Source organism: Onychomys torridus, chromosome 13, assembly GCF_903995425.1.
Source record: "Onychomys torridus chromosome 13, mOncTor1.1, whole genome shotgun sequence".
NCBI lineage: Eukaryota > Metazoa > Chordata > Mammalia > Rodentia > Cricetidae > Onychomys > Onychomys torridus.
In genome coordinates, this window is record NC_050455.1 from 22,595,273 (window position 1) to 22,616,613 (window position 21,341).

The 21,341-nt window shown below is 39.4% G+C and overlaps 1 protein-coding gene across 5 annotated transcripts in view; it reads left to right on the forward strand.

The window, feature by feature from the left end:
- Positions 1-21,341, forward strand: part of Camk4 (calcium/calmodulin dependent protein kinase IV) — a 229,501-nt gene that overhangs the window by 111,846 nt on the left and 96,314 nt on the right. The window lies entirely within an intron of this gene.

Below are 21,341 nucleotides of genomic sequence, written 5' to 3' on the forward strand. Positions count from 1 at the left end.
GGAATCTGACTAAAAAATCCAAGTGGTCATGAAGAAGCCAATTGTTGTCTGATGGAAGCCATGTGAGAAAGTCACTGGTTCTTAAACTGGACGTGATGTGTGGAGAGGAGGATGGAAAGGGAAAGCGTCAGAGCAGGGAGCGAAGCCTTGGGTGTGAGCTGTGCTCATGGATATATGCATATATTTATGGAGTGAGATTACAAGCCTGCACTTTAATATGCTAGAGTAGCCTGTGACTTAAAAGAAGATGAAGCAAAGCCTAAGTGTCTGTATTTTGAAAGGAGTCATCAGCTTCTGATCTGCCTGAAGCTTTCCAAGGTTGGGTGTGTTAGTGATGGGCAGTTGGATCAATGTTATTGCTTCCCAGGCTAGACCTTCAAGTTTAGATAAGAAAGAAAGTTTTTGCTTCATTCACCTAAGCTCATAAGTGAGCTAGACCAGTGTCTGTGTCTAAGGCTCCTTTGTAATGATAACGAGGAGACCAGAAGCCTGTGAGGTCACATCTTGGGAGGTGTCCCTATGTGATAATCTTTCAGCCTTCCTGCCCTTTCTGTTCCTTTCTGTTGATGAGTTAGATCCTGCTCATAAAACTACAAAAAGACAAGACACACTTTATGGCACAGTGTTCCTTTGTCAGATTTTATGTGAACAAACGTGGGAAGTGTGTGGATTTCTGAAAACCATGGTAAAGTGTCCCAAGGAAAGATGTGTCAGACATCTCAATATCAAGTGATAGCCTTTTACCGGCCAAATGAGGCTTCTATCCCCAAGGGGCAGCTCATTTTCACCAGCTGTTTATGTGTTGTCTAGCACAAGGAACTCTTACGGTTTCATATAATGAAGAACCTAACAGCACAGGATTTTAGCCAAGTAGTAACAAACTGACACTTTTAAACAGTCTGTTAGAATTCTAAGCTGTAGAAAAAAAAATCCCACAGTTGAATCAGAGTAGATAGCAATTTAAGTGGCAATTAATACCCATAAATTTCACATTTAAGTGTTGTACTTGGTATTAAAAATTTTAAGTCGATCTCAAATGTACAGGAATATTTTAATTAATGTTTGTGGCTTTTTCTCTATCAATTTCTTCATCATAAAATTTCCTGAACTAAGTATTATTTAAAATTTTTTGAAATGTAGTTTTCAAATAAATATCTGACTTTTAAGATATTAGGTGGTTTTAGTAATCTTACATGTTATATTTAGACTTGGTGGCTATGTGTCTTCTTATTGGTTAAAAATGTTAGTAAATTGGCAAATTGTTTCCTTTTTCCTACTTTCATGATTGAAGACATTTTGAAAAGGGGTAGATAACAAGAAATTCTAGGAAAGGACCATTTAAAAATGGCTGTGTGAAGCCAGAGACGGTGGTGCACCCCGACACTTGATGTACAGAATGAGAGTGGTTGCGAGTTCCAGACCAGAGTGGGCTGCACACTGACCGAGATCTAAGAGGTGGACAGATCTTCCCAAAGGCGGCCAGAGGGTGTGGGTGGAGCTGTGAGGCAGATGATGTCAAACACGCTTCATTACTGCCATGCCAAATGGAACGAGAGCAAAAGCCCTGGAGGAACCTTGGCTCTGAATGTGAATTAGATGGGATCCCAGCTTTGTCTTTAGGATACACCATGCTTGGAGCTGTGTAAATAGGAGAAATAGCAGGCAAAGCCACAAAGAGCAAATTGCCTCCAGTGTTTCATTTCATATAGGTCATGAAGATAGATAGAAACTTCCCTTTCTAAGGGAAGTCAATAGGTACTATGAATCTGTATACAGAGCAAGATAATGCAGAGGAAATATTTTCTGAGAATATTCAGCAAAGGTTTTGCACCTAAGGACAAAAGAGATGGGGTGTTCAGAAAGGTTGACTTATTTTATGTAATCTCTTTTGTCAGGCCACATAAAATTGTCTCAATTGAACCATTTCTGACCTACAGTTTTGTGTGATTCAATTAACAACTATGGGACCACACACAACCTCACTGAATACTTCCTAATATTTTCATTTAATGATTAGGCATAAACTTAGGAGGCCTTGAGTTTAGTCTGCCTAAAGTTATGTATGTATGTATGTATGTATGTATGTATGTATGTATGTATCTATCTATCTATCTATCTATCTATCTATCTCATCTATCTCCATCCATCATCCATCCACCCATCCATCCATCCATCCATCCATCCATCCATCTACCTTGCCCACCATTCTGTGTTAAATTAATAGAGATAATGACCCTTCCGTGTTAAATTAATCGAGATAATGAAACAACTACCAAAATTTGGTGGCTTAAAAGAATATAAATTTATTTTCATGAGTTCTGGAAACTGGACTTCCACAGCAGATGTTTCCAGAGACAATTTCCCCTGAGGTCCTGAGAGAGAATCTTCTCCATGCCTCGTGTTGATTTGGAGATCACCCTTCCAGTTTCTGCCTCTGTTGCCAAATGGCTGATTTCTCCTCTTATTTCTCCATATCATCTTCCCTGGGGAGGGGTGTGGCACAGACTCCCTCACCTTGTAGGAATGCCAGTGCTGCTGTGTGGGAGGCCCGCTCTCTCCAGTATGACTGCATCGTAACTAATGACATCTGTGTTAACACAGTTCTTCTGCCAGTCATGTTATCTGATGGCATAAGGCTAATTTAAAAATAGCCTATCTAATCTTTTATCTGATGACGAACACACTTAATATTAATACATGTAAAGAAATTTACCCAACTTATAAGTCAGTGGTTCTAAACTGTGAGCCATGATCCCTTTGAGGGTGGGATGCCTCTTTCACAGGGTCACCTAAGACCATTGGAAAACATAGATAATTACATTACAATTCATAAACAGTAGCAAAATTATAGTTATGAAATAGCAATGAAGTAACTTTCTGGTTGTGGTCACCACAACATGAAAACTGTATTAAAGGGTCAAACCATTAGGAAATTTGAGAAGCACTGTTCTGAGTGATTAACTTAGTATATAAACATGCTAAGTAAGAGGTTTGTTATCTCCTTTTAGAGCTAATTACTTAATAATTATAGTTATGTTTCTCAGGATCTATTTAAACATTTTTATTGGAATTCATTCTAAATCTTTTTATGGCAATATTAAATTCCTTTCTCATAGCTTAGTATTTTTGCAATTCTTTATACTATACATAAGAAAATTACTTCCTATTCAAAATCTTTGATCATCATTGAGAATCTGTCACACTCTCAAGTCTTTCTCCCAGAGAAATACATACTGAAACATTAGTTCTCAGGGAAAGTTTCATGTGTTGCTGATAATCCATACAGAAGAGAGTTAGAACTGACAATAAGCACATAGTAAATAATCATGTCTAGACGAATAAACATTTTCCCTATTCAAATATCCTTGTGAAAAATTACATGTAATTATGTTAAGAAACACTTTTAAATTAACATATATTTTGTCAGTAGCACCATGTACTTTCTATGTATGTAGCTAAATATCAAAGAATTAAAATACATTAGAACACATATTTGCTAGTGTCATAATGACTTATTTATGTACACGGTTAAACAACAAAAAGGTTTGTGAGTATATATATACATATATATATATATATGAAGAGGGAAGGAAGAAAATAACACCAGTAATTATTGAATGTAGGATATAATAATATTATTTGTGATGGTGTGCTAACATTTCAGTGCACATGAACATTCATTCTCATGATGAAATTTGGAGGAAAGCACCATTGAACATTTTCTATATTGAAAACCACCTAGGCATTTCCTGTAGTAATGGCCATTTGTCTCATCATGGGGTTAAAACTTTGTTAGAATAAATGAGAGGAAAAGGGGTTGAAAGGACTTTTTCTATTGGTTTTTATATATATATACACACCCCGAAACACACACACTTTTTCACCAACACTACTGTGGTGAAAAGTCCACTCAGTAGGTGTGACTCTCATGCCCTCGTTCTGCATGTGTACGACCTAGTGTTTAACCTTTCTGTTCTGAAGCAGCATGAGACTCACTGTAAACACCACTTTGTTCCTTGTAAGTACCCCATTATCTCAGGCATTAGAGCTCATTGGCTTACAGTTGCCACTGAGGTCTTTCTATGGACTTTCTAAGTCATAAATCAAATATGAAGAAAGAATTGCTCACAGGTAGTAGATGTCTTTCCATTGCCTGACACTTCCTGCTTTGCTGTCTGTGCAGCTATCATTATATCTTGCCTTTCTCTTTGTGTTTGCCAAATAAATAAATATCCTTTCAGCAACAGCAAAGCCACACTTGGGACTGTATGACAGCAAAGAGGTAAATTCAAGTATCAAAATTTGAACATATTAAGCATAATGTATTCATCATAGACTAAGTTTCACTAGGTTAAATAGACTCTCCACTTTCAAATAATGGCATGAGGACAATGGAATTGTGTTTCAAGGGTGATCCATGTAGATGGAAGTCACCTTTTATCCATTAAAAATCGTATCTCAGAATCTATATAACCATAACCTGTAAATGTGGCTTGTTTACAAAATAAATAGCTTGTATTTAAGAGATTTATGTTCACTGATGATTTATACTGTCTCTAGAAGTTTAGAGACTGATAGAAAAATCAGATAACATTTCTAGCTGTGTGGCTCAGCACCTGGGAAGATTATAGTCTTCTAACTGTAAAATCTATTTTTTCACTGAATAGCCAGTATCAAGTCTGAGGGTTTGTTTTCGTGTAGGCATTTGGAATGCACAGGTATTTTGACTCTCATCCAAAACAGTTGTTCAAATGTGGTGTCCGATCATAGACTCCAGAGATAAAGACACTGTGTTTGATCACTTCCACTACTTACTATAAATAATAAATATATTATTACATATGCCGCATATTATAGACCATTGCTCAATCTCTCTTTCAGCCATAAAGTAGGTTTCAGAACTCACTTTCAATCTAGTTAAGACTGAAATGAGATTGCTCATACAAAATGTTTTCCAGCACACAGCAGGCATGTTGCAAATGATGCACATAATTTTTAAGCTTTTATTGGAGCGAATCAACAGAAGTTAATGATAAGCAGCTCTGATGTTCTCATTAGCTTGATTTGAAACTGAGTGATGCATGGTACCTGACTACTTCCTTGTATGTTTGTCTGTTTGTTTTGGGACAGGGTCTCACTACTGTGTAGCTGTGGCTGTCCTGGAACTCCATATAAAGATTAGGCTAGCTTTGAACTCTCAGAGGTCAGCCTGACTTTGCCTCCAGAATGCTGAGATTAAAAGCATGCACTACGATGCCCACCCATACTGTGTGCTGTTGTATGAACAAAATTGATTATATCACTTTGGGAGTACATTTAGCATTGCTGCAAAAATGGTGTGTTAGTTAGTTAGGGTTTTATTGCTGTAAAAAGACACTATGATCACAGCAACTCTTATGAAGGAACATTTAATTTGAGGTGGCTTACAGTTCAGAGGTTTAGTCCATTTTTGTCATGCTCAGGAGCATGGTGGCATGCAGGCAGACATGGTGCTGGAGAGGTAGCTGAGAGTTCTGCATCTGAGTCGGCAGACAGCAGGAAGAGCAAGAGAGCCACTTGGCCTGGCTTGAGCTTCCAAGACCTAAAAGCCTGCCCCCTAGTGACACACTTCCTCCAATAAGCCTCACCTACTCCAACAAGGCCACACCTCCTAATAGTGTCACTACCTCTGGGCCTATAGGGGCCATTTTTATTCAAACCACCACAGATGGATATTGATTTTACTCTTCTGATCAATAACATTTAATGTGGCATGCAGTAAGGATTTATGATTTTACTTCTTTCTATTTAGGGAAATGTATACTTGTCATAGATACCTAGATTAGAATATTTCTACCCTAAGGCTCTTTTCTGATTTGTACTTTGGGGCCGTGTGCCAGGACCCACAATGCTGCAGTATTTTCAAGCCCAAGTTTTGTCTTCTTAGTGATTATAATAAAAAGTTATCTATACATTTTTCTGGAAATATTTTCTTTGAGTAATTTAGTGAATATTATTTAGTGAATAGTAATTGCTGTTGAGTTTTATATTTTTTCATAATAACATTTTATGCTCTTCAGGGGAGAACTACAACTGTGATCTGCTGATCACTCTGTGAGTTACTTAAAAACATTAATTTTTCTTCTCATCCTTATGAGACAGAATTAGAGTAGATGGCTGTGATGTAGCAGGGGGATGAGGAGGAATACTCTAAATAACATTGCAGACTAGACACAGGCTTCCTTCCAAATACTGTTTGGATGAATATCCTTGACATCTCTACCAGGAGAGAGTTACAGCCTTCTCAATTCTTAGAGGTAATATCAGTTTCCAAACAGGACTGCATGGAATAGCATGTGTGTAAGTACACAGGCCTAGCGTTGCATTTCCTGCATGTTCTAAGCATTTACCAGGTGTTACCCTGTTTTCCAGTCTAGCCTTCTTTTTATTTGTAACTGTTACTTTTTGTATTGGTATTCACTAAAATTCCTTTAGAAAGAATATGTAACATTTATGTACAGAACTCATTTTGAATCCAGATGCCCTGTATTTCCTTACTAGGTGATGAACCTTGGCCAACTGACTGACATTAGATGCCATAGCCAACCGTTTTACACAGATACATAGGCCTGAATGGAGACACTAATTTTATAAGGAAACAAGCAGCAGGGAATTAAACAAATTTCCATAATGGCATTCCCAGCTGTTTCTCACTGTACAGGGCACAGATATTATAAATTTTCATTTATTCCTTCCTTCATTCTTTCATTCCTTCCCTTTGAGGTTTGGGGATCAAATACAGAGCCTTGTGAATGCTAGGCAAGCATTTTATGACTGAGTTACATCCTCAGCCTGTGTCCCTACCATTTTATAGCTAAGTCTCAGAGAGATTAAATAGAATAGTTTGCTATGATCTGAGTCAAATGTGGCTAAAACGTGCTTTGAACTATTAATGTTAACTATATTAATGCTTTTTCACTACCCATAGAATTACAGAACTGAATTCAACACCAGCAACTTTTAATATTTTATTTTAAGAAATAAAAGGATATCTTAGATTTTTTTGTGTATATTTAGGGCCTTTGGAAATAAAGTTTTCATTTGTTTCCTTGGGTAACTTTTATCTGTGTCTGTTCACTGCAGTGTTCAAGCTCACATTCCAGAGGAATTTCATTTCTTTCTAAAACAAAAATTAAGCCAATTTTCTTGTTTTCAGGTTTTCTGAGGTTGATGAGTCAGTAATGCATGCCTTATCAATGTGGTATGACAGATAATTCACTATTTAATGGATTTAAACCACAGGATTTATTATTCTTCACAATCTACCACATGATTGGGCAAGGAGTTTTTGTTATGGTTGTTTGTTGTTCTTAATGTGGTTCATACAAATGCAGATAGCTGGGTTGCTCTGCAGCAGATGGATAGCTGGGCAGGCTGGTTCTTGTCTCCATTTCTTGTTTTATTCTATCATATAAGAAGCTGTGTATATATTATTGCCTTCTCCCTCTTCTGAGACTAGGGAATATTCTATTTTATAGGCCAGCTCTAATCTCTAGGAATGGCTTTCTAGACATCTCTGTGGCTCTGCATTTGTTCTTTTTGAGTTTGACTCTGACCTATGATCATCCTCCTTATGCACAGCAAATGATTCTTGTTTGAGACTGAGGACTTTAGTCTGCTTTCCCTGTGGAAAGAAGTCCGCCTTCTTCTGCAGATGACCCAGTTCCTCTCAGTCCCAGGCTCATGAATAGAACTGTCTTTAAAAACATTGCGTTTCTTCTGAACCATAGTAGTAGTCACCTCAATTCTCTAAGGTATACAATTCTTCTTTAGCCAGATTGTTCTTTGTTTTAGCATGTCAGGCTGCCATGGAATAATGTCCAGGTGGCTGAAGACAATGCTCATCTACTACAGAATCTGGAAGGTAGACCTCCAATGTATTGACTTTTTATAATTTGTGACTATTCAGGACAAATGGCATCATGTAGTTTCCCATGTCTGTCTAGACAGTCAGCACTGTTCAGAGGCTCTCTTGGTGCCCTTTCTGTCTGTGTATACTTGGGAGATGTTGATGTGAACTGCTTACCACACCCAGACATTTCTGTCATCCACAGCCAAGACATGAGAGAAATTATATTGGATTAAATGCAGCTCTGTACTCTGTGCTGATTATTAATGAAATTTCAGTATTTCAGCTTATTCCATAATTTCTCTGAAACAGAGAAAAATCTCAAGAATGTGACCAAAATACATGTGACCTTAATAAACATATTTAAGGAAGTTGTTCAATACTAAGTCAAAAGACAAAAATTAATCATGTATTTCTATACACTAGATAGTAAGCCATCCTAAAAAGCAAGGAAATAGTCTCATTTACAGTGGCATAAAAACTCAGAATAAGCTGGGGAGGGGGTGGTGGCTCATGCCTGTAATCCCAGCACTCGGGAGGCAGAGGGAGGTGGATATCCTTGAGTTCGATGCCAGCCTGGTCTACAGATCTAGTCCAGAACAGGCTCCAAAGCTACAGAAAAACCCTGTCTCAAAAAACAAACAAACAAAAACTCAGAATAAATTTAACAAAGGAGATGAAAGACTTATACACTGATAAAATTTATAAAACAATAGTGAATGGAATTGAAGAAGATGTGCATAAATGGAAAGATACCTTATGATTGTAGATTGGAAGAACTAGAGTGTCCATATTATCCAAAGTGACCCATGGGATCTAAACAGTTGGTGCACACATACACACCACACACACACACACACACACACACACACACACACACACACCCTCAAACAGCCAAAGCTATGGAATAAAATGAACAAAGCTGAAGCCATCACTGGACCTTATTTGAAAAATTGCTGTAAAATTATCATAATCAAAATGGCATGATATGGTGATAAAAAACCATATAGACCAATAGAATCGGATGCATATCCTAGAAATAAATCCACACATTTGAGGTAAGTTAATATTTCATAAAGATGCCAAGAGTATATGACTGGGTAAAGATGGTCTCTACACCAAATAATGTCTTAAGACCTTTTCTCTTCATTCAGAAATGAAATTAGCTCTGGAAAGATGGCTCAGCAGATAAAGGCACTTAACTTCTGAGTCTGACAATTGGAATTCAGTTCCTGGGACCCAACATAGTAGAGAAGAGAACAGACCCCTGCAAGTTGTCCTCTGACTTCCACATGTGTTTCCATGCATGTTCATACACACACATCATTATCTCACATACTAAAAATATTAACTATAGTTGACTAAAGATTTAAATGTAAGAACATCAATCCATGAAATTCATAGAAGAAAATATCCAGGACATGACTTGGAAAGTGATTTTATTTGGTTATGGTAACACAAATAACCAAAGCAAGTTTAAACAAGCAGAACTATACCAAACTAAAATGTTTTTGCACACAACCAGGTGCCATGCTGTTGTATTCAGATACTTGGAGGGAGGGAGTAGGCAGTAAGGTAGGAATATCTCTTGAGCCAAGTGTTCAGGGTCAACCTGCATAGTACAATGAAAAAGAAAAACAATCTGCGAAGCATGTTGACACATACCTCCTATTACAGAACTCAGAGGCTAAGTCAGGAAGGGCATGCATTTGAAGCCAGTGTGAGCTACAGAGTGATATCAGACCACCCAAAGTAGTACACAGAACATGTCTTACAAAAAACAAATATAAAGTTATTGCAGTACAAAATAATAATTTAAAAATGAAAATATTTGCAAGCCATATATCTATTAAATGACTCATGACCACATTATTTAAGAAATTCAAGAGTGCTGGGCGGTGGTGGTGTACGCCTTTAATCCCAGCACTCAGGAGGCAGAGGCAGGCAGATCTTTGTGAGTTCAAGCCCAGCCTGGGAGAGAGATCCAGGAAAGGTGCAAAGCTACACAGAGAAACCCTGTCTCGAAAAACCAAAAAAAATAAAAATAAATTAAATTCAAGAGCTTCATTAGGAATAAAACAAGTAACTGAATATGGGGAAAAAAAAAAAAAAACCCGAATAGATATCCTTCCAAAGGTGCCATGCAGTTCCCAGCAGATACATGAGAAGTTACTCAGCCCCACTAGTTAAATCAAAGTCACAGCAAGTTGTCCATATCTTTATTAGGGTGGCTATGATTTAAGAAGAAAGTACCATTAAGGATATGAAGAACAGGGAACCTTGATACATTTTGGCAGGAATTGTAAACTGTGACAGCCATTATGGAAATCAGCATGGAGATTCTCCAAGAAAACTAAAAACAGAAGTAGCATTGACTCAACGATAACACCTCTGGATATAAAACCCCCCAAAATAAGATCATTACCCCCAAGGAGGTAATCCTTCCTCCTGTGTTCATTACAACGTTATTCCAGTAACAGTCCTAGAAACCGCCTGGGCTCATTGAAGAAAATATTGATTACTGTGTAAAACAGCATTCAGCCTTCAAGAGGAAGTAAACCATGCCTTTTGCTACAACATACTTGAACCCCAGAAGGTATTATACCAAGTTCATTCAGCCAAGCATAGAACGTGAATGTGATCTCACTGGCATATAGAATCAAAAACTGTTGAAATCATAGACACAGAGGGTATAAGGGTGAAGACAGGAGATCGTGGTCCCAAGGTATGAGCTCTGGAGATGAATGACAGTGTCTCCTCCTCCTCTTTATCTCTAACCATTGGGAACCCTGAAATTGGATCACAGACTGCACATTTACTAACTGCTAGGATGCACATGAGAGATGGAGGCTTCAGTCTATTCTAAAGATGTGCTTCGGTTAAATACTGCTAGAAGCACCCATTTCTGTTCTTTGGAAGTTCGGGCAAGGTCACCTCGGTCATTAATGGAAAGGAGAATAAATCAGCAGCACAAATAGACTTTTGGGGTCCAGTTGAGGTCTTAGAACACATTAAGGAAAGTAGCTTGCAGATAACAAGCCATGTCTAGTGAAGTGTAACTTTTTCAAGCACCTGTCAGTTGGAACATATTGATTTTTGTAGGGACTATTAAGCCAGGTTTCCTGAAATAGGAACCAAGATATTTCTATTCAGTTGGTGACAGGTGTATATCTAATGAAGAGAGAAGTTGGCTGGGTGGAATGTTAAAATCTTGGCCTGTCTATACCCCCTACCATCCAAGAGACCATTTGCAAGTGTCAACATACATTCATTGCTGTGATTTATGGGGTTTGTTGCATATTTTCTTGACCAAACACTGAATTTCTTTTATAACTCTGCTCGCCTATTCATGTTCTTACTTGCTGAGCTCTCATCTCCATTTTATCTCCTTTGCTTTACTTTTGAAGACCATAATCCAGAAGTATATCACTGAGGAGGCATGGGGAGAGGGTGAGAGATGGTGGGATGGATAAGTTGATTGAACTGGTCTACGTGATATCGCTCAAAAACAAGCATACTGGAAAGATGAGTACATTTGGCCATATCTGATCTTTTCAAATGACTGTGTTTAATCCCCTACTACCTTTACAGTGAGAAGTTGGAGCTAAAATGATCTTGAATCTGGAACACAGAAAGGAAATGTGTTCCCAGCCAAAGACAGAGAGGAACAAAAGTCTGAAAGAGCTGATTGGGAAATGCCTTGTAGCCAAAAGGGTGGACGGGGTAGTAGGGAAATGGATGCAAACCCACATTTAGGAGAGAGTGATGTCTCAGAGAGATAGTGTCTACACAGTCTATTAGTATGCACTTTGCATTCATATCTTAATGAGAACTAGAAAAACCCCGACTTCAATATTAATAGAGAAAAGTGAGTCGTGAGTTTTTCACTTTTCTTCAGTTTCAAACTGTTTTAAGGTACAAAGTTGAATATTGTTCAATGTTTCATCCATTCAGACAATAGAAGAAAAAGGAGAAAGATGGCTGGAGATATTCCAGTTGTGGAGTTCTAAAGCCACCAATTTACAGAACAGGAGGAAATGAATGATCATACGCCAGAGGATCTTAACTGGAAAAGATCCAAATAGCTTTCAGTATTGAATTTGTCTTCAGTATTTTTCACATTAAACACTCTGGAATGTCTCTCCGGTAGTTCTAATAGTAAAGGAGCACAATTCCAGTCAGAAGGGCATCAGCAACTACTTACTTTTATTTACTAAGTATGCTCCAGTAGCCTCTTTCCCATGGCAGTGCAGAGCTCTTCATGGTGGGAGTGTTTCATTTAATAGAGTTTTAGAGATGTGTCCAGACTACACAGAAACACACAGGACAAGAAAAGACTTCTGAGAATGCAAACTAGACCCAAAATTTGTTTCATCAAGGCTCTGAAGGGAGAAAAGGCCAAAATGAAGTCAGGAATGATCCTGATCCAGATGAGCAACTGGGATTAGATGTTGTCCTTGCCAAGCTGATAGAGAAAACTAAACCCCTCCTGACACAGACATAGACAATTCTGCCAGAGCTTCTAAATCATGCTGTAAACCAAAGGCAAGTGGTATTATTTGTGTAGAGAGCACAAGCAATCCATTTCTTTGAATTCAGTTACAACCTTAGTTTAATGAGTCTCAGCACGCATTATCCACCACTGTAGTTTAGATATGATTATTCTCCAAAGGTTCATGGGCTGGAAGCCTAGTCCCTGAGGTAATGGCACTGAAGAGATGAAGTTTTATGAGATGATTACGTCATGGGTGCCACCCTTGAAAGAGATTAATGTAGTGTGACAGCACTGAGTTAGTTCTCGTGAGAAGTGCCTGCTTTAAACCAAGGCCATCTTGTATGCAGACAGCCAGATCCTTTCCTAATCTCCCCCTCACTTGCGACACAGTCTGGAGGTTCTTGCCACCACACTGTCATCTTGCTGTTTGGCCCTCAAGCCCTTAAGAATCATGAGCTGAATGAACTTTTTTTTAAATTAATAGATGTCTAGTCTTAGGTGTTCCTCTGTTGTAATACAAAGTGGACAGAGATGTCTACTAACTAATGCAGTCAAAGCAGCTGCTGAGTGTGAGACATGTGAGCTGCATCATGTTCTGGTGCTAGCCCTTTAGCTATCTTAATGGTAGATAGGTGTCCTCTCAGAAGCAAGTATCTATGACAAGGTAAATCCAGTTCACATTCTTTTATTGTCTGTGTCCCAGAAATCTAAAAATGTGCTAAACAGATCATTATATATAAACTCCTTTTCTTCCCCTCACAACATATGAAGCTGTCACTGCCAGGATTTTTCTTTCAGATTTTGACATCAGAATAGTCTGGACTCTTGAACAATTTTTTCCATTATGACATCAGGTTATATTGAGTGGTCTGATCCATTTCAAGATATGACGCAATGATAACCTGTGACTGGCATCTTTTATTGATAAATCAAAGCTTATCTATGATGGCTAGTCTTGTCTTTTAAATTTTTCATGTATTTTTTAAAAGGGAATATAAACAACAGTCAACACAACACACACACAAATAAGTCTCTTTTACTTTCTATAAAAAATTATTCTTGAACATAATAACACTGAGGATCTGGAGGGGCAAATATTTATTTTTAAAGTCAAAGATATCTTTTTTTCTTCCTAGTTTGAAATCATTGCTTGGGCTGGAGAAATGGCTCCTTGGTTGAGAGTACTTGCTGCTCTTGCAGAACACTGGAGTTTTGTTCCCAGCACCCTCGTTGCATGGCTCACAATTGCCTGTAACTCCAGCTGCAGGGCATCTAGTGCCCTCTTCTGGTCTCACTGGCATCTGCATACGTGCATGTGTACAAACATGGATACCGAGACACTTAAATAAAAGTAAAAATAAACATCTCTTTGTTTTTAGGGAGAGTTTAGCTGTGTCTCAAGGCTGTCCCTACTTGGCCCTGTTCTTCATCCATGGTGTGTTCTCCATGGAAGGGTTAGAGTCCTTATCCCAGGACTTTTGCCAGTTGCTGTCTGCAGAAGAACCTGGCCAGGTAGAAGCACTTACAGCTGCCTATGACTGGTGACTAATGATGGGGTGGGAAAGCCAGTAAATACCAGCAAATATTCAGGGAAGAAACAAGCCCCACAGCACACAGAGGCCTGCCACATGGACCACGGACGACTACTGTTCCCTCTTAATCTTGACGGCCTGGGAAAGTATCAAAGAGAAGGGAATGGTAGGACATTAATGTAATGTATGCACATAAACATAGTCCCCCCCCCATGTAAGCTTTGAGACTGAAGGATGAGCTGTGGGGTGCTTTAAGGCCATAAGCATGGCATTACATGGAACAGCACATTGCAGACCGAACTGACACGTGTCCATTCTTCCATTTCTCATTTCTGGCGGGTCTGGTGCCTTCCAGGAGAGTGGAGCTCTGGTGCCTACTGATGTTAAGGTGTATCCTCAGCAAGGAAGGCAGACCCAGACTTCCACATCTAGAAAGGAGAGCTGTGGAACAACATCTAGAAGAAACTTTCCTCTTTATAGCCCATTTTCTTTACTTCTCACTTCAATATTTTTTTAGATTACGATATAATTACAACATTTCTCTCTTCCCTCTCCTCCCTCCAAAACTTCCCATATACCATCCTCGCTCTCTTTCAAATTCATGCCAACTTCTCCATAAATTGACATTGGATGTATGTGTGTATATATATATCCCTAACTATAGCCTCCTCAGTCTGTACAATGTTACTTGGATGTGTGTTTTTAGGGCTGACCATTTGGTGTGCTTTTCCTTAGGGAAGACTGTTTCCCCCACTCTCGGCATTCCTCGGTTGCCTGTCATTTTTGGGGGGAAGGGCTGAGGTCTCATGTGCTGTCCACCATCCACTTTGGCCTGTCCAGTGATGTCATCCTGGTTCAGCTCAACTTTTGGGCAGTCACGTCGGTGAGACTCTGTGAATGTAGCTTCTGACGTCACTAGGGGACACCACCTCACGGCAAACTCCTTGATCTTTTGGCTCTTACCGTCTTCCTGTCCCCTCTTCCTTAGCATTCCCTCATCCTTACGTGTGGGAGTGTTTGTAGACGTATCCATTGGGACTGGGCCCCACAACTCTGCATTTGGGTTGTGTTTCTTTTCTGTATGGGCCTCCATCTGTTGCATTGAGAAGTCTACTCGATGAAGGCTGAAGACCACACTTACCTAGGTATAAGGACAAATGCTTAGATTGTTATAAAGGATTATGCTTTTTAAGTTTCAAATGAATTTTTTTTTTAGCATTTCTGAAGAGCAGTAATCAGGGTCTTTGGAGAAGCTCTTACTTTTGGGGAAGAAGTGAAGGCCAGGCAACATGCTAAAGCAATCTGTTCCAAGCATAAAGGTGTTTTATATTTAAACATACTGTTGGTAGAGGACTCATTGTCAAGATCCAGTTGAAGAGTCTTAAAATGTTAATAACTCCAGTGTTTTTATTTCAATTATTTAATAGATCACAAATACATGAGGTTTTTAAATAAACTAATGCCTTGGTTTTATAACATGATTTAGTTTTAAGAATCATGCAGATCAAAGGGAGCCCTGAGCTTCCCTGGCTTTCTGCCCTCATTGTGGGTGATTTCGGAATCATGTAACTGAGCCATTGTTGCTTGACTGAAAGAAACATAAAGGGGAAGCAAAATTGCACTATTTTTCTGCCCTCCTGAGAATTTTAAAAGCACTTTGAAAAGTATGACCTTGACCAAGTAAAATTGCTAAAGGTACTAAGAAGAAATGATGAGACCCGAATGTACGTAGGAGTAGCTGATGCTCAGTTTAAAGATGACTGAAGTATGACTCTAATGGTCAATTGTAATTATTAAACATAAAAAATGGCCTTAAATATTTCTTGAAATTAAAGTGAGGCATGTTGTTTTGATCCCAGTTTCTGAAAAGGTCAAGGAAAATATGTATTTAGTGAAAACACACACAAGTCTCTCCCTCTGGTCACTGCTTGGCAGGAACGTTATCTTGGACGCTAAGAATGGATTTTGATGAAGCTGTCTGCTTCTCCTGCCAGAGTTAGAAAATGTTAAACATAACATGAGAAAAAGTTAATTTTGTAAATGTCATCCCAGTGAAGGCTCTGACATCCCCTGAGCATCTACCACAGGCCAAGAAGTTTCCACACAGGCCACAATCCATATAACACCATAATGCATGGTCATGATCAATATCTCCATTTTGTACATGAAGAAATTTAAGTAATCCTTGTACAAATTAAGTGACCCAAGAGAGGGCTCAGAGTAGCCAAGCCATGGAATTGTCAGATATAATGAAAAGAAATTTTAAGTACAGGCTAGAATGGTTACTACCACAAGGTATTGTACCAAATGTTGGTACAATTGGTAAGGAATAGGCATAATGTTTGGACTAGGCATTGGTGATATTAGGCTACTAGTAATGTTTTTAGGGGAAAAATAACAAATCATATTTTCTGGTTTGAGAATATGGAAAAGACATCTTTAAAAGCTAGAAATATATAAAACAAAATACTGATGACTAGTTATATTACAATTGTAGCTTTTTTCACTTATTTTCTGCATCTTACACTTAAAATCCATGATAGATGTTTGTCTTCTTCCCGTTCTGACAGTATAAGCTAAGAAAGAGAATTTAGGAAGTTTGGCACTAACTCTGTTTTTATAATGGGATATCAGTTTCTTTTGACCATACTGGTATAGGCATCTTCTTTGGGAACACGGAGAACTGATACTTGTTATGGCTTTGTGTCCCAGGGGGTCCCACCATTTCGTCTCCTTTTAATCTCCTTTGCTGTTGTATGTCATGCAAATCATGAACTACTCAAAGTAAAAACAAGGTGCAGTGTTTGAAGGGAACACGTTCTCCTTTCTGACAGCTGAGAACCCCTGTATAAAATGATAGGGGGGAGAATAGGCAGGATTAAATTCCAGTTGCAGCAGACTAATAAAATCAGCGACTCCACCCGATATCTATCAACTGTGTTTCATAGACTGTTACTCACTTAACCTCGGAGAACTCCAACCTAGATAAGCATGTTGCAATAGCCTGTGTCAGATATTTAGAAACCACAGGTGACTGTCTGTGTGGGCCCTTAGGAAATGTCAATGCTTTTCACTGGCTTGAGGGGCAGTCATTACCCACTCCATTATTGGTAATAACACATGCTTGAATACACAAGTGCACACATGTCTTAAGACCTAAAATGGTAAGATGAGAACTAACTAATCCTAATCTCATCTAACGAGCACTTGAACTAAGTCTAAGCTACCCTTTTATGTTCGTCAACCATTTCCCATTCCTTACTCATCTAGTCAACAAATTATTGTGTATCAGGCATTGGTAAATAAAGCTGGATTTACCAGTATGCTAAAAATAAATAAAAGAAAGATTCATTGATGTTGCCATAGAATTTATAACCCATCAAAGGAAAATATACACTGAAATAATAATTAGATGACAGTGTATATTTTTGTGTTTTAAAAAGAAATTGGATGATGAGGTTTGAAGTTCATGGCATGTGCACATGTATGTGGTTGCCTATCTTGTTTTGCTATCTTTTTTTTTGCAATACATTGTAGGATGACCTTGAACTCATGACTCTCCTACATCAGCCACCCAAGTGTAGGATTCTAAGTACTCACGGCCATGCCTGGCCAGGAAATACTTTTGGTGGAATGGTCAGGAAAGGAGATTTCAAGTGTTGAATGAAGAAAAACGCTCGTGAAAGATAAAGCGTGAAGCCATCAAGCATGGTCCACGGTTAAATGTCCTATGAAGAGAGGAAAACAACATCACCCAAAGTGGGTGATTGACTTCTGTAGTATGTGTTAGAGTTTATTTTCAGTCTAAGCACAGTGGGATACCAAAAAAGGCATTTAAACTAGCAAGTGACATTATCTGACTTGCATTTTAAGAAATCATTCTACCTACTTTGTGTGGAGGGAGGCCACACAGAGGATAGGAGTCAAAGCAGGGCATTGCTGTAGAAGTGCTGTAGCCTTCAAAGTATGGGGCAAGTCAGACCAGAATGACCATGTGGAGTGAACAGTTCTAGTGCGCTGAGCCCAGATGAGAGGTCACAGAGGCAACCTTAGAGTTTTTCTATGGAGGGGAGCAGACACATGGCATCAGAAATGACTGGATAGGGTCTGCTGAGCTGGGGAGATCCTTGTAAAGAAGAGAGAAACTAGATGAGGATTACTCCCCTGAACATTCTCAATTCTGAAGAGAGAGAGACAGCAGAGATAAGAGGAGAATGAGTGCATAAACCCTTGATGGCCTTCGTCCATCACATACCAGTTCCTTTCATCTCCTCAAGCTCTGCGAAGCCAAACCTGTTTTCTATAGCACGCTGGCATCATCCCAAATCATTTGTTTAAACTCCATTCCGCTTACTGTCTCCCCCAGGAATGTTAGGCTTGTTTCATTCACTGTCAGAAAAAAAGACTCTCTCCCCTTTGAAGCAAATTCCCAGTGTGTACAAGTAGGAAGGTTTGTATTAAGGATCTAAGAAGGAAGACCTTTAGCTGATTCACTCTGGATGAACTCTCCTGCTCCGAAGCCAAGCCACCTCTTCCATAGACTTTGCTGTCCAAAACATAGATGCCTTTTTTCTCGGTTAAGCTTCCAGGGACGTTCCTACGTTGCCTAAAGTCTATTCTGATCCTCTATTCAAAGCCCTGATTTTCTCCTTTATACACCCCTCTCAAGTTTTAGAGTCTGAAAGGGAAAGGAAGTGACTAGTAACAGAACAATTAGAAGACTGTGACTGTCACACTTTTCAGAGCAAAGTGAAGTGGTTGTTTAGAGCCTGGCTTCTTGTTCTGCTCACGGCAAAGCTGGCTGTATGCCAGAAACAGCCGATTAGATGTTGTGTTCCCTGACTGTTTATACCCACCGCCTGTCCATCCCCACCATGTCCATTGCATGTCACTGCCTCACAAATTCCCTGGCCATTGATACACACCATGTCCATCCCCACCATGTCCATTGCATGTCACTGCCTCACAAATTCCCTGGCCATTGATACACACCATGTCCATCCCCACCATGTCCATTGCATGTCACTGCCTCACAAATTCCCTGACCATTGATACACACCATGTCCATCCCCACCATGTCCATTGCATGTCACTGCCCCACCTCTAAGCCATCACCTCCTTCCTGGTGACTCCAAACTCACTCACCCTAAAAGATTGGGGAGACAGATGGTTGAGCACAAGTAGTATGAAGCTCAACATGGAAGGACCCAAAAGGAAATTTGCTTTTTCCCCGCCAAAGCTGATCAGTAAGCTGGAACAGAAAGGAAGAAATGGAGGGTAAATTCAGTACAAATGGCTCTGCCTTTATTAGTGAATTTCTGGTGGTGGCCGCGTCTTTTCTGTCCCTCTGGCCATGCCCCCACTCAGCGCATGACTGTTGCTCCTATGTGTCTGTGTCTGTGTTGCCTTATCAGCAGCTCTTCTACTGTCTCCTTCCTTTTGATTCCTTCCAATATAGGACATAACAATTTGAGACCTATCATTCATTTATTCATATTCTGCCTCTACTAGGACATAGAATTCTTTTTACCCCGGAGTTGATTTATTCACTGATATAGCTTCATTTCCAGAATATTACCTGCACATAATAGGTGCTAAAAAGTGTTTGCCGAATGAATAGATTAAAAATTGTTTTGTTGTTGTTAATGATGCTGATAAAAACAATTTTCCTTGGATTTTTATGCTTCTCAGTGATTAGAGAGAGAAGGAAGGGAAGCAGGTGTATCAGGGGTTGGAAGAAAGAGGGTATAATTTTTTTTTTACTGTAGAATGAGCTCACCAAGGATTCCTTGAACTTGGTGTCATAAATTTCAAATTGGAAGTTAACAAAGTTGCATGTTTTCCCCAATGGATCTAGTTCAGACACAGAAATGGAATAAAAGTGAAGCTTAAGGGATTGGGGATTTAGCTTAGTGGTAGAGCGCTTGCCTAGCAAGTGCAAGGCCCAGGGTTCGATCCTCAGCTCCAAAAAAAGAAAAAAAGTTGAAGCTTAATAGGCTTAAGAATTTTGTCTGGAAATTACAAGTGAATGAGAGAGGAGCAGAGTATGTGTAGTCCAGTGCATAGACTAACAGATTAAGTCAGAGGGAAGATACGAAATAGAAATCAGTGTGCACTGTTGGATATCAAGGTTTTTGTGGTGGTCTATGAATGGTAACGGCTTGAGGTGTAACCATGAGAGTGGGTTGCTAAGCAGGGTCAGAGGAAGAAATGGGGGAAAATGAATAAGTGATAAGAAACAGGCCAGAATGCTGAGTGACATTGCATTGTCACCTAAGATATTAAGAACAATGATAGTAATAGCTGAGGCAGAGGCGTACATGCTAAAAATCTTCAGAGCAGGAGTGAGGGAGAGGGGTCCAGGAAGTGACTGCAAGGGAAAGTTAAAGGCTGCATGCTGATAATGACCGGGCCAGGACCTGTGGTGTGTTTTCTACTGACACCAAACCACATCACTGTTAGGATTTATGCCAAAGGCAAGGCAGTCACAAGATGTCCAGATTTATGTTTAGACAAGAAGAAAGAGGAATAAAAACAATGGTTCTTCGTTAGAACTCTACAGTTATTGTGGATACTAGCATCATGTAAGAAATCCTCCATTTGATTATGTGTGTGCTACGTTTGATTTTTGTATGCTCAAACAGCAGGCCTTAGTTTTCAAGTCCTTGTAGACTAGGATAGTGTTTCAATTGAACAAAATTCTACTTGTCAAGGCTCTTTCCAAGCGTGCGGGTGTTAGCAGAGACTTGCCAACTGTCAGGAAATTAAGCAGAACCTATGTAGAAGGCAATCACTCTGAAAAATTAAAGACATTTCTTACGTATCCATTTACATCTTCCATGTTTTCATAATGCCTCTGAGAAACACAATTCTGTGCTTTCCATCATTCTCTGAAAATTATTCAAGCCAAAAATGAGCCAAAGAGGGCAGAGAATGAATAGAGACAAACAAGGTATACAGCCTCATACTCTGTAAGGATAATTAAACCTACTGTTGTGTCTCTTAGTGTGGGTGTGTGCGCACATACATGTGAGTAGATGTGTGTGGATGTGTGGAAGCCAGAGGTCAAGGTTGGGTATTTCTTCTGGGTTGCCCTCCACATTTAGTTTAGACTGGGTCTCACTGAAGCTGGTTGGATAATGGATTTGGCTGGGACAGTTGGTCAGTGAGCTGCAGGGACTCAACTGCCTCTACCTCCCCAGTTGTAAGGTACAGGTCTGTGGTACCATTCTTGATGTTTCTAAGACTGCTAGGGATTCGACTTAGGTCTTCGCAATTATGTGGCAGGAATTTCACACACTGAACCATCTCTCCAGCTCTGGTCCTAGTTCTGTGTGGAAATGCTGCTGCAGTGGATGGAGCCCCTGCAGACAGGAAGAGCACCTGTCTCCTTTGATAAAGGTCACCCAGCTCACTCAGAGGGTGG